Source organism: Schistocerca piceifrons, chromosome 3 (assembly GCF_021461385.2).
Source record: "Schistocerca piceifrons isolate TAMUIC-IGC-003096 chromosome 3, iqSchPice1.1, whole genome shotgun sequence".
In the NCBI taxonomy this organism is placed as follows: Eukaryota; Metazoa; Arthropoda; class Insecta; order Orthoptera; family Acrididae; genus Schistocerca; species Schistocerca piceifrons.
This window is the reverse complement of record NC_060140.1, coordinates 848,685,163-848,698,489: the sequence shown is the minus strand read 5'-3', so window position 1 is coordinate 848,698,489 and position 13,327 is coordinate 848,685,163.

Sequence of the window (13,327 nt, the reverse complement as noted above, 5' to 3'; positions counted from 1 at the left end):
TACCACGCTTCATTGCGGGTCATCCGCCCTGATGCCACCTACTCCGACCAAGGGTCCTCCCCACGGGCGCCACCCAGCCTCAGCAAGAGCCACCTGGCAGGATGGCCATTGCCGGGAGTCCTGATGCCCCAGGGAGATGGGCATCTACTCCATGGCATACGTGGGGAGTTAACGACGCAGGCATCAGTAGAGCGATCCCTGTGTTGTCAGGGGGTTACAACCAACAGGGTACATGGTAGCCCCACCACAACGGACTGGCTACCGTGCTGGATTTTAGGTGACACGTAGTCCATGGTCGTTGTCTCCGCAAAAAGCAACACTACACAGTGCATAGTGAAAATTGCATCCATGAACACATCCTCGCCCAAGAGATGGAGAACGAGCGGGACGGCAATGCGGCGACGAGAAAGCGGGCTAGAGGTCTTAATGCACGATGGACAAAATGCACCATGTAAGGCGCCCTTCCCCAATCGGCTCGCTCTTCGGAAGAATTTTGTGATATGGAGGTCAAACCCGACAGGGGACCATCACATAAGGCCGAAACTTTTGAGACTCCCTTTAGTCGCCTCTTACGACAGGCAGGAATACCGCGGGCCTATTCTAACCCCCGAACCCGCAGGGGGAAGTGAATTTAGAGTCCAAAATATTTCATGAATGTACTAACAGAAGAAGATACTTCCGATGGCATGTGTATGATGATGTCAGTGATTGTACAGTGTGCTCAGTGAAAATAGATGCAGATGGCATTTAACTATATTTTGATTGCTCTCTATAGACCACAATTAAATACTCTCGTCTTGGTTATTTTGTACTTATAATGCTGAATGTCACTGATTGTTTCTGTGCTAGTGTGGTGGTTTCTTTGTTAGTGTGGTGGTGAGTTTGACAGTGTCATTGACCTGTGAATTGTATTCTGCAGGCTCTGTCTACATCTTGAACAGTACACCTGCAGGGTGTTTCACGATTCACGTTACACACTTCTAGAAGCTGTAGAGGGGACTTGTTAGATGAAGTTTTACACTGGAGCCTATGTCTGGAAACTTCATCCGACGATGATATAGAGTGTCAAAGTTTTAAGCGTTGGCACCTGAATTTGTATGTATATGTATGGTGTGATTCTATGATGATGGTCCAGTCTTTCAAGGATGATGGAGAAGGATAAATGCATGAATCTGAGGAGAGGGTCCTTGTACAGGAAACAAATGGATCAAAAGTTGTAAGTGAAAACTGTTCTGATACCTCCGACAGTGGAATACATGTACTAGTACCTTTGTTGCTGAGATTGTAGAATACGCAACTTTCAAAGATGGTAGTATGACCCAAAAAAAGGAAACAATATCCAGTAAATATGGGCCCTAACATGCAGACCTGAGGAGAGATGAACACTTTTACATCTTTGCTCCTGTGAAATACACCTCCTCTCCTAAACAAGTGCTCATAGCTTGTAAGGTATGTATTTTAGAGTACATATTTACTGCACATTTTTTCTTGCTTTGGTACATGTTACCTCCTCTGAATGTTACCTGCCCTACAATCTTAGCAGTAATAACACCAGTATATGTATTCCACCGTCAGATGTATGAGGACAGTTTTCACTTAAACTTTACACTCATTTGTTTCTGGTACAGGAACCCTTAACCTCAAATTAATATAATTATCCTTCTCCATCATCCTGGAAAGTTTGTAAAATCATCACAGAATCAGGCTGTATATACACATTCAAATACAGGAGCTGGTGCCTATAGCTTAGATGCTCTGTAGCATCATCAGATGACGTCTCGATATTGGTTCCTTGATCTATTAAGTCCCCTCTACAACCTTTAGATGTGGGTAATATGAATTGTTAAACACCCTGTATGTATTATTGCTGTTTAGCATATGTGCATGTTGTTGAGCACAACAATTTGACACAAATTTTATGTAATTTGTGGAAGTCTTAACAAATATACCGAAGTTACTCTTAATTTCATTATTCCTTTGGCTTTAGTAGTAAGTGTATGGTGGTGAGAATACTACGTGTAAGTCTTTTCTTGGTAAATTTTCTTGACAAATTATGTATTAGTATCTTCATGATATGGATGATAAATAAAGCTAAATTACTAGTGCTCCCCTTCTTCAGAAATAGCCCTCCCCCCCCCCCCCCCCCCAAAAAAAAAAAACACACACACACACACACACACACACACACACAAAACAGAAGATTACTTGCTGTTTGTGATTTAATCACAATGTGCCTTGCTCACATGAATTTTTAATGGCTGATGGAACATTTGCTGAAGTTGTCCTTGCAGGAAGGAAGATCAGGGTTTCGTATACCAGTGAAGATAAGGTCATTAGCGATGGAGCTTAAGCTCACTTGGATCAGAGAACCAGTGTTCTTTTCACAGAACCATGTCTGTATCTAAGTTGTTTAAGGTAACTATGTGAAAACTTCACTCTGAATGCCTAGATGGAAATTTGAACTGCTGTTCTCTCACATGTTGGTCCGTTGTGTTAATTTGTTCACAAGCTTGCTTCATAAATTACCCTCGGACATGGCTCTGAAGACACACTGCACATCATGGCATCAGAACTTGTAAAATTCAATGTAGTGTGAGATGACAGTAGAAGCCACTGAAACAGGCCCTTTAACAAATTCTGTAAAAATAATCTTCATAATTTGTTAGCAGTTGTTCACTGTTCACATTACACTTCCTTCCATTCTTGCAGTTTCCTCTTTGAGACTACTACTTCATAAACATACTGCCTCCGCAAGTACTGAGTCAGGTACTTTAGAAGGAGTGTGTCTCATCTCTTGTGGAAACTGGTAGATTTAGTCATGGACAAGTCTCCAAGTACAACTTATTTCAATTTCTTTCAGTGTCACATTATTACTGACCAGTTACTATGGAAACACTCCAGCCATGGCACAGAAATTCTAAAAATGTAAAGGATCATGCACTGTTAGAATAATGTGCAAACGTGGTCCCAAGGGAGACTGTCAACTCTCTTTTATTAACATGAAAATAGTAAGAACAATTCCAGAACGATGTCCTGATCAATCTACAGCCTTCAGCAGCTTCAAAGTTACTTACTGTTTATGACTGTTTACTGAAAAGGGGGGGGGGGGAGGAGGGGAGAAAGAGTTCTATCAACTGAGTGAATTCCTTGATATGAGCAACACTGGTATTAGTGTTGAAGAATACTTGTATAAAAGTAATCCTACTTTTTATAAGAATTACGGAGTAAAACAAGAAACAAAAGCAATAGCTACTTTAATGATGAAGACTATTCCACTGTTTGTAGTCAACAGTAAATGAAGCATTGAGATGAATTAAACTCTAATCAGGCTATTTGTTATAACATCATTGTGATACGACTTTCAACATTTTATTCCACAATGTTATTGTCATGACTTGCCTCACCACTATTAACCTCTTCCAAATTTTTTGCATTCCACAATAGTTATAGTTTTATTAAATAAATTGGAAAATGTGCAAGTATTAGGCATAATGTAATTTAAAATTTTTGAATAAGATATTACTTTCCATCTGTCAGGCATAGTGTAAGAATATAATTTTGGTCTGACAGCTCAACCTGTTTTCAGCTTATAAACTGCCTTTATTTTAACACACAAAGAAGATATTTATTCATTCACACATCCTTTCCCACAACTCCCACCATCAAGGAGAGCCTTCAGGGATATTGAACGAGCAACGTTAAACATTTCCATGGAGAAGCAACCAGCAAGTTCTATAACATATACTAACAGCCAATTAAAACTACAGTGAAATCCCTGTTTTACATTTTCGTGCCATCCAGACCTAAAAAACGCAAAACTGAGGAAAATGTTAACCCCTCCCTCCCCCCCAGAATATGAATAAAAATACACGTAACTGGAATATATATATATATATATATATATATATATATATATATATATATATATATATATATATATATATATATATATATATATATATATATATATATATATAAAAAATATATACAAAGATGAGGTGACTTACCGAACAAAAACGCTGGCAGGTCGATAGACACACAAACAAACACAAACATACACACAAAATTCAAGCTTTCGCAACAAATTGTTGCCTCATCAGGAAAGAGGGAAGGAGAGGGGAAGACGAAAGGAAGTGGGTTTTAAAGGAGAGGGTAAGGAGTCATTCCAATCCCGGGAGCGGAAAGACTTACCTTAGGGGGAAAAAAGGACAGGTATACACTCGCACACACGCACATATCCATCCACACATACAGACACAAGCAGACATATTTAAAGACAAAGAGTTTGGGCAGAGATGTCAGTCGAGGCAGAAGTGTAGAGGCAAAGAAGTTGTTGAAAGACAGGTGAGGTATGAGTGGCGGCAACTTGAAATTAGCGGAGATTGAGGCCTGGCGGATGACGAGAAGAGAGGATATACTGAAGGGCAAGTTCCCATCTCCGGAGTTCGGATAGGTTGGTGTTGGTGGGAAGTATCCAGATAACCCGGACGGTGTAACACTGTGCCAAGATGTGCCTTCGCCCTAGCCAGATTACACTCCCATATTCTATTTTCTCAGGCTTGTCTGACATTTGGCATCACCCCCAAAGGCCTTACACTTAAAGTTCCCATCTCTGGCTGCAACCCTTCCTTCCATCAGTCCCTATACCAGTTCCAAACTGAACAATCCATTGCCCTCACCCACCTAATCCTTCACCTACACATCAACTCAGCCAATGAACACACCCGTCAACTCCTATCCTTAATAAAAGTCCTTAATCTTTCCTCTCCCACATCCACACCGGCTGTCCAGAGCATCCTCCTACAGGCCAACCGTAAATTAGAACAGCATGCCACCCTCCACCTCAAAAAACTATCCAATCTCCTGGTTTCCCACCTCCGGAAAGGCAACTCACTCACCCTTCACAACCTTTCCAGCAAACCTCAACCTCCTCTCATTGCACACAAACCCAGTCTCTCCCATCTACTCAATCTCCCACTTCCAGCTCCACTCCCTCCAAAACCTCAAAATTCCGATCAACACAATCTGGAACCACAACACCCCAATTCAGTAGTTAACCTTTCCTCCAAACCTCTCTCCCAATCCGAAACCTCTGTCCTATCCAAAGGCCTCACCTTCAGCCCCACTCCCAGATTCAACCAAACAGCCCTCGTCAAAGATTTACTGTCCTACACTCGTACTCTCTGCTGGAAGTATCACTTTGCCACGAAGAAAAATGATCCTAATCCTACTCCTAATGATCCGACTCCTCAAGACACCATCCAAATTGAACCCTGCCTGGAACAGTTCCGTCCTCCGTCACAGCGGGACCCACCTCCTCTTCCTCAAAATCACCCTCTCCAAACCTTCCAGGAATATCTGACTTCCAGCCTTGCATCTCAATCCTTCTTAAAAAACCTTAATCCTACACCCAACATCACCACTGCTGAAGCCCAGGCTATCCGTGATCTGAAGGCTGACCGATCCATCATCATTCTTCCGGCAGACAAGGGTTCCACGACCGTGGTACTTGATCGTCGGGAGTATGTGGCTGAGGGACTGCGTCAGCTTTCAGACAACACCACATACAAAGTTTGCCAAGGTAACCCCATTCCCGATGTCCAGGCGGAGCTTCAAGGAATCCTCAGAACCTTAGGCCCCCTGCAAAACCTTTCACCTGACTCCATCAACCTCCTGACCCCACCGACACCCCGCACCCCTACCTTCTACCTTCTTCCTAAAATCCACAAACCCAATCATCCCGGCCGCCCCATTGTAGCTGGTTACCAAGCCCCCACAGAACGTATCTCTGCCTACGTAGATCAACACCTTCAACCCATTACATGCAGTCTCCCATCCTTCATCAAGGACACCAACCACTTCCTTGAACGCCTGGAATCCTTACCCAATCTGTTACCCCCGGAAACCATCCTTGTAACCATTGATGCCACGTCCTTATACACAAATATTCCGCACGTCCAGGGCCTCGCTGCGATGGAGCATTTCCTTTCACGCCGATCACCTGCCACCCTACCTAAAACCTCTTTCCTCATCACCTTAGCCAGCTTCATCCTGACCCACAACTTCTTCACTTTTGAAGGCCAGACATACCAACAATTAAAGGGAACAGCCATGGGTACCAGGATGGCCCCCTCGTACGCCAACCTATTCATGGGTCGCTTAGAGGAAGCCTTCTTGGTTACCCAAGTCTGCCAACCCAAAGTTTGGTACAGATTTATTGATGACATCTTCATGATCTGGACTCACAGTGAAGAAGAACTCCAGAATTTCCTCTCCAACCTCAACTCCTTTGGTTCCATCAGTTTCACCTGGTCCTACTCCAAATCCCATGCCACTTTCCTTGACGTTGACCTCCACCTGTCCAATGGCCAACTTCACACGTCTGTCCACATCAAACCCACCAACAAGCAACAGTACCTCCATTATGACAGCTGCCACCCATTCCACATCAAACGGTCCCTTCCCTACAGCCTAGGTCTTCGTGGCAAACGAATCTGCTCCAGTCCGGAATCCCTGAATCATTACACCAACAACCTGAAAACAGCTTTCGCATCCCGCAACTACCCTCCCGACCTGGTACAGAAGCAAATAACCAGAGCCACTTCCTCGTCCCCTCAAACCCAGAATCCCCCACAGAAGAACCACAAAAGTGCCCCACTTGTGACAGGATACTTTCCGGGACTGGACCAGACTCTGAATGTGGCTCTCCAGCAGGGATACGACTTCCTCAAATCCTGCCCTGAAATGAGATCCATCCTTCATGAAATCCTCCCCACTCCGCCAAGAGTGTCTTTCCGCCGTCCACCTAACCTTCGTAACCTGTTAGTTCATCCCTATGAAATCCCCAAACCACCTTCCCTACCCTCTGGCTCCTATCCTTGTAACCGCCCCCGATGCAAAACCTGTCCCATGCACCCTCCCACCACTACCTACTCCAGTCCTGTAACCCGGAAGGTGTACACGATCAAAGGCAGAGCCACGTGTGAAAGCACCCACGTGATTTACCAACTGACCTGTCTACACTGTGACGCATTCTATGTGGGAATGACCAGCAACAAACTGTCCATTCGCATGAATGGACACAGGCAGACAGTGTTTGTTGGTAATGAGGATCACCCTGTGGCTAAACATGCCTTGGTGCACGGCCAGCACATCTTGGCACAGTGTTACACCGTCCGGGTTATCTGGATACTTCCCACCAACACCAACCTATCCGAACTCCGGAGATGGGAACTTGCCCTTCAGTATATCCTCTCTTCTCGTCATCCGCCAGGCCTCAATCTCCGCTAATTTCAAGTTGCCGCCACTCATACCTCACCTGTCTTTCAACAACTTCTTTGCCTCTACACTTCTGCCTCGACTGACATCTCTGCCCAAACTCTTTGTCTTTAAATATGTCTGCTTGTGTCTGTATGTGTGGATGGATATGTGCGTGTGCGCGAGTGTATACCTGTCCTTTTTTCCCCCTAAGGTAAGTCTTTCCGCTCCCGGGATTGGAATGACTCCTTACCCTCTCCTTTAAAACCCACTTCCTTTCATCTTCCCCTCTCCTTCCCTCTTTCCTGATGAGGCAACAATTTGTTGCGAAAGCTTGAATTTTGTGTGTATGTTTGTGTTTGTTTGTGTGTCTATCGACCTGCCAGCGTTTTTGTTCGGTAAGTCACCTCATCTTTGTATTTATATATAATTTTTCCCACGTGGAATGTTTCCTTCCATTATATATATATATATATATCTAAAAAGAAAGATGATGAAACTTACCAAACAAAAGCGCTGGCAGGTCGATAGACACACAAACAAACACAAACATACACACAAAATTCTAGCTTTCGCAACCAATGGTTGCCTCGTCAGGAAAGAGGGAAGGAGCGAAAGCTAGAATTTTGTGTGTATGTTTGTGTGTCTATCGACCTGCCAGCGCTTTTGTTTGGTAAGTTTCATCATCTTTCTTTTTAGATATATTTTTCCCACGTGGAATGTTTCCCTCTATTTTATATATATATATATATATATATATATATATATATATATATATATATATATATATATATATGATTAAAAATTACAATCCTCTCCCATACTTTGTATAAAATCTGTCTAAGTGAAGGAAATTAAAAGTACAATACAATTTTTAGAACATTATTTGCAGTAATGAATTTCATCAGTTCTTAAAAAATTGCAGATGTGTAACGGCAAGTAAAAACTCTTCGAAAAATTGAAATTAGCGTCTGGGTACAAGGTCATCGAGCTGTTTTCAGACACACTATTACTACAAATTACACGTTCAAAACATGCATTTTTGAGAGATCATCCTTTGTGCTCACCCAGAGAAAAGGAAAATTTTATGAACATGTTGAATTAAACCAAAAACATCACAGCAGATAAATGGTTAAACCTCAAGCATAATTGTTGACATTTGCTTACAGACATACTTCATCACCATCGCTGTTATAGTTAAATGCTCGCCTTATGAGCTGCACTTTATACACTCACCACTGTTAAAGTGTTACAGTTTGTGGTGCAAAGTACATGCATGAGTAGTGCACTTAGTTGGTGCAACTGTATCATGTCTGATGTGAACATGAAAGTCTTTCAAATGTGCTATCGCAATACCCTCCTTCTATTTCCTTCTGATATCTTTGTCACGGCACATCACCTGCATGAAAAGTATATTTTCAGCACTTCACAAAATGCTTTCATCCCTACCTGCAGTCCTGTTGCTGAAAGGCCACCCCCCCCCCCCCCCGCACACATCCAGGACGTGTTAGTGCGGTGGCTGCATTGGCTACTGAGCGACTTAACAAGTCGTCAGCAAATAAGAGTTCACTAACCGAAAATGAGTGAAGTTTCCTTGATTATGACTGAGCGTATTCTTCGAGACTCAGTGTTTGAATTTAAAAACGTTGACGGTTTGACATTGTTGCTGAATACAGTACATCAGAAACACATGCAGAAAGATGAGACTGAGTTATAAGTGGCACAAGAAAAGATGGTGGCTGGACTCATTCGTCACGTATTGGCTCGGTCCAGAACACTTCGCATTTACTGTCATGGGTTTTGACAGGGGCTACAAATTAATTGTGTAAAATCAGAGAATGTAAAATCAAAGTTCCACTGTAGTTCTAACCCAATCATATTATCTGCCCCTGGTAGCTGAGTTGTCAGCGCGACGGAATGTCATACCTAAGGGCCTGGGTTCGATTCCCAGCTGGGTTGGAGATTTTCTCCGCTCAGGGAATGGGTGTGTGTTGTCCTTATCATCATTTCATCCCCATTGACATGCAAGTTGCCAAAGTGGTGTCAACTTGAAAGACTTGCACCACGCGAACGGTCTACGTGACAGGAGGCCCTATCCACAGGGCATTTCCGTTTATCTAATCATATTGATATTTGCAGTAATCACTTGCATTCCTTCTGTCCAGACTCTGCAGCAAAAGTCCTTAATATGCAAGCCCCTCACTAGACTCATACCTCTTTCGACAGACCTCTTATCACCCCCTGATCCATACACCACCGCCTTCTACCTGCTTGCTAAAATTAACAAAAACAATCTTCCTGGTTGCCGTACAGTAGCTGGCTTTCGAAGTCCTCAAAGAATGCACCTTGGCCCTGACTGAACAGCAACTCGAAACTTTCATCCAGAGCCTCGCATCTTATATAAAAGACACCACCATCTTCTTGAATGTCTGCCAAATCCATTCCACACAGTAGTGTTTTTATTTAGAACAGGATGTAGCAGAAAGATCTGACAGTTCTCAAATAATAATACCCGATTTGTCACGCCTTTTAATATGCTTACTGATACAACATTTTGCAAGTATTTCACAGGGGGAGGGGGGGGGGGGGAGATCTATAAAATGAAGTCTTAGAACTTGAAACTGATGCCACATTAGTGGTGTCCATTTTTTTGCTATGCACTCTTTGAGTCTCCTTTCGCCCAAACATTTGGTACAGCTTGATAGAGACTTTCTAGCGAATGGCCTCTTTCGGCTTTTACTATGTCTTTAACCCTCAAATAATCAATCACAATGGTGACAAGTATAAGGTAGAGAACTATCGGCCAATATCACTCCTTCCAGCATTTACCAAAATATTAGAAAAATTGATGAAGCACAGAATCAACAAATAGCTAAATGACACTTTATTGCTAAACAATACTCAGCATGCGTTTCAGGCAGGTAAAAATATAGAAACAGCAGAAATGTACTTCATAGAAGGAATAATCAAAAATATAGAAAAAGACAATAGCGTAGCAGGATTAAATTTACATCTCTCCAAGGCATTTGATATTGTCAGTCATGGCATTCTTTTAGAAAAATTGGATATATTAGGTATTCAAGAGTCAGGGAAAAGTGGTTTGAGTCATAACTGTAAAACAGAACACAGATTGTAGGATGATATCAGCTTGCTTCAACCACAAAATAAATTTTATATCATACGAAAAAATAGAGGAAATAGAAGTACCACAAGACAGTATCCTAGGTCACACATTGTTTCCTGTCTAACAAATGACATCCACACATCAGATGGTGTAGCACACGGCATTCTATTCACAGATGGTACTAGTGTGATAATAAGTGCACCAAAGCAACTGCTTCAAACAACTACTGATCAAGTCATAAAGAACGTCCACACCTGGTTCAGTGCAAACAGGTTGCACTAAACACAAATAAAACAAATTACATCCAGTTCGAAAATATAAGCCAAAACATAAATCTTCATCTGCTGTTGGGTAACAAAACCATAGACAGAGGACCATGTACTGAAGCTTTCACAGAAACTAAATTCAGCCTGTTTTTCTCTTATAATTATTGTAAATGATAGTATCACAGAGGTTTTGAGGTTCCAGAACTTGCCACATATTATATAAACAAAGATGATGTGACTTACCAAATGAAAGTGCTGGCAGGTCGACAGACACACAAACAAACACAAACATACACACAAAATTCAAGGTTTCGCGTGCGAGTGTATACCCTTCCGTTTTTCCCCCTAAGGTAAGTCTTTCCGTTCCCGGGATTGGAAGGACTCCTTACCCTCTCCCTTAAAACCCACATCCTTTCGTCTTTCCTTCTCCTTCCCTCTTTCCTGATGAGGCAACAGTTTGTTGCGAAAGCTTGAATTTTTTGTGTATGTTCGTGTTTGTTTGTGTGTCTGTCGACCTGCCAGCACTTTCATTTGGTAAGTCACATCATCTTTGTTTTTAGATATATATTTCCTATGTGGAATGTTTCCCTCCATAACACCACACCGTCATCCACGGGCTCACTGCAAACTCTTATTCACAAAGTTTCAAATATTAAAAATATTCATTACAGACATACAAATGTGTTGTATATGTCAGCGCCCACCTTGTAAATTTTCAAACAAATGCCAACTTCCATAACAGCAATAACTGAAATAGCACAGAAGTCTATACTTTGCGAACTAAAAGAAGAAACACTCAAATGCATGTGAGCCACGCTGGTCCAAACCTTTACAACAGACTGCCAGTCAACACTAGAAAGTTAGACATGAAAACAAATTTAAAGCAGAATTTTAAAAAAAATTCTACCCTAACAATGTTTCTCCCCAGTAAATGACTATGTATACCAACAAACATTTTCTGAAATTATTTATATTAGGGCAAAACTGAAAATTCCATATTTCACCCCTAAACCTCTTAAGTTATTAGGATATGTAACAGAAAGCTGTTGTGTGGTATACCACAAGCATGAAGTTGTACAACGTATTCTATGATTTTGCATTATTCTGTGTTATATTTTATGACCTTATTTGTTTGTGTCTGTACTTTTTTTATTTACCTATGTGTATGTTCTATTTGCTTGAAATGGTTTCCCGTAAATTACATGTACACTTGGCCAACATCCATAAAATATTTATTGTCTATGAATGGATACATACAATAAAAATAAATAAATAAATAAACAGTGTCAGTTGTGTGAGCAGCTACCCCATCTGGTTGGAACCACATTAATTTAAGATTTCGAAGCTGTCTTCTTAATTCGGCTACCGAAATGTTCAAGTAATGCTCTTCAGTTACCAAAACTGTCTGCATATCTAAGGCTCACATGATGCAGTTCAAAATCAAACAGTCAAAATGTGAGCAGATTAAGATTGTGCACAACAATCAAGGTATAAAAGAAATTGACTCAGTCAAATTCTTAGGTTTAAATGTAGATAAAAAACTGAGCTGGCAGGCACACATTGAACACCTGGCAAACAAACTGAGCAGCTTTGCATTTGCAGTGCAAATATTATCAACTGCAACTGACATGGACACATGAATAGTAGTATATACGAGCTACTTCGAATCCATTTTTAGGTATGGTATTGTTTTTTGGGATAACTTGCCAAACGTGGTACGGATACTAAAAATGCAGAGAAAAATAATACGAAATATGTGCACTGCAAACCACAAAGAACCATGTCGACCATTATTTAGAAAACTAAAAATATTAACTTTGCTGTCCTTATACATAAATGAGATTATTATATTTTTGTACACCAGACATTAAGCTCCCCACCTACCACCTCAGACTGTATGCCCAGGGACCTATACATGAGAATGAAAATTTGAAGTAAATTAAAAGAGAAACAGTTGATGCAGAAGAATTTAGGTTCACTTAAAAGAAACGTATATGAGGTACTAACACTGAAGTGTTATTACTCAGTGGATGAATTCATGCGGGACAAACTGGAAATTTGAGTTGGATACAATGTATTACATATTCCAAGAAATATCCTTATTGTGTTATTATTTATTATAGTGCTATTATTTATTAATGTAAAAATCATTGTAACTGTTTTGTAAATTATTGACATGTCTCCTGTACAGAAACAAAATGGATTGCAAATGTACATCATGAAATGAATAAAACACAATTCACAATTCTGCCATCCCCCTCTAAGAACTATTGCCGAATGACATACAACTACTTACAAGTCACCATGTCACTGTTGAAGACATGTTATTGCAAGTCTTTAGGGATTTTATTTAACAAACAGCATAAATTAAATAGTGAACATAATCAGATAAATGGAAACGAGCTTTGTCATTCATCATGAGATCAATATCCCCAGCGAAGCATTTGTTCTTCAACTATTACATAGTCTGAGTGACCTTGGAATTCCATTTCTGAACCATGGCTATTTGTAATGATGAAAGTGTAAATTCTGATGAAGTATTCATATTACACTGTGGTCTGAGGCATGCATAGCAGAAGCATGCTTTCCAAACTGGATCATATAACTAATATTCACAACCTGTCTAACTTATTGGAGTTTTCTGGTGTTTGGGTTGATAAGGGACCCGCTAATTGTCATT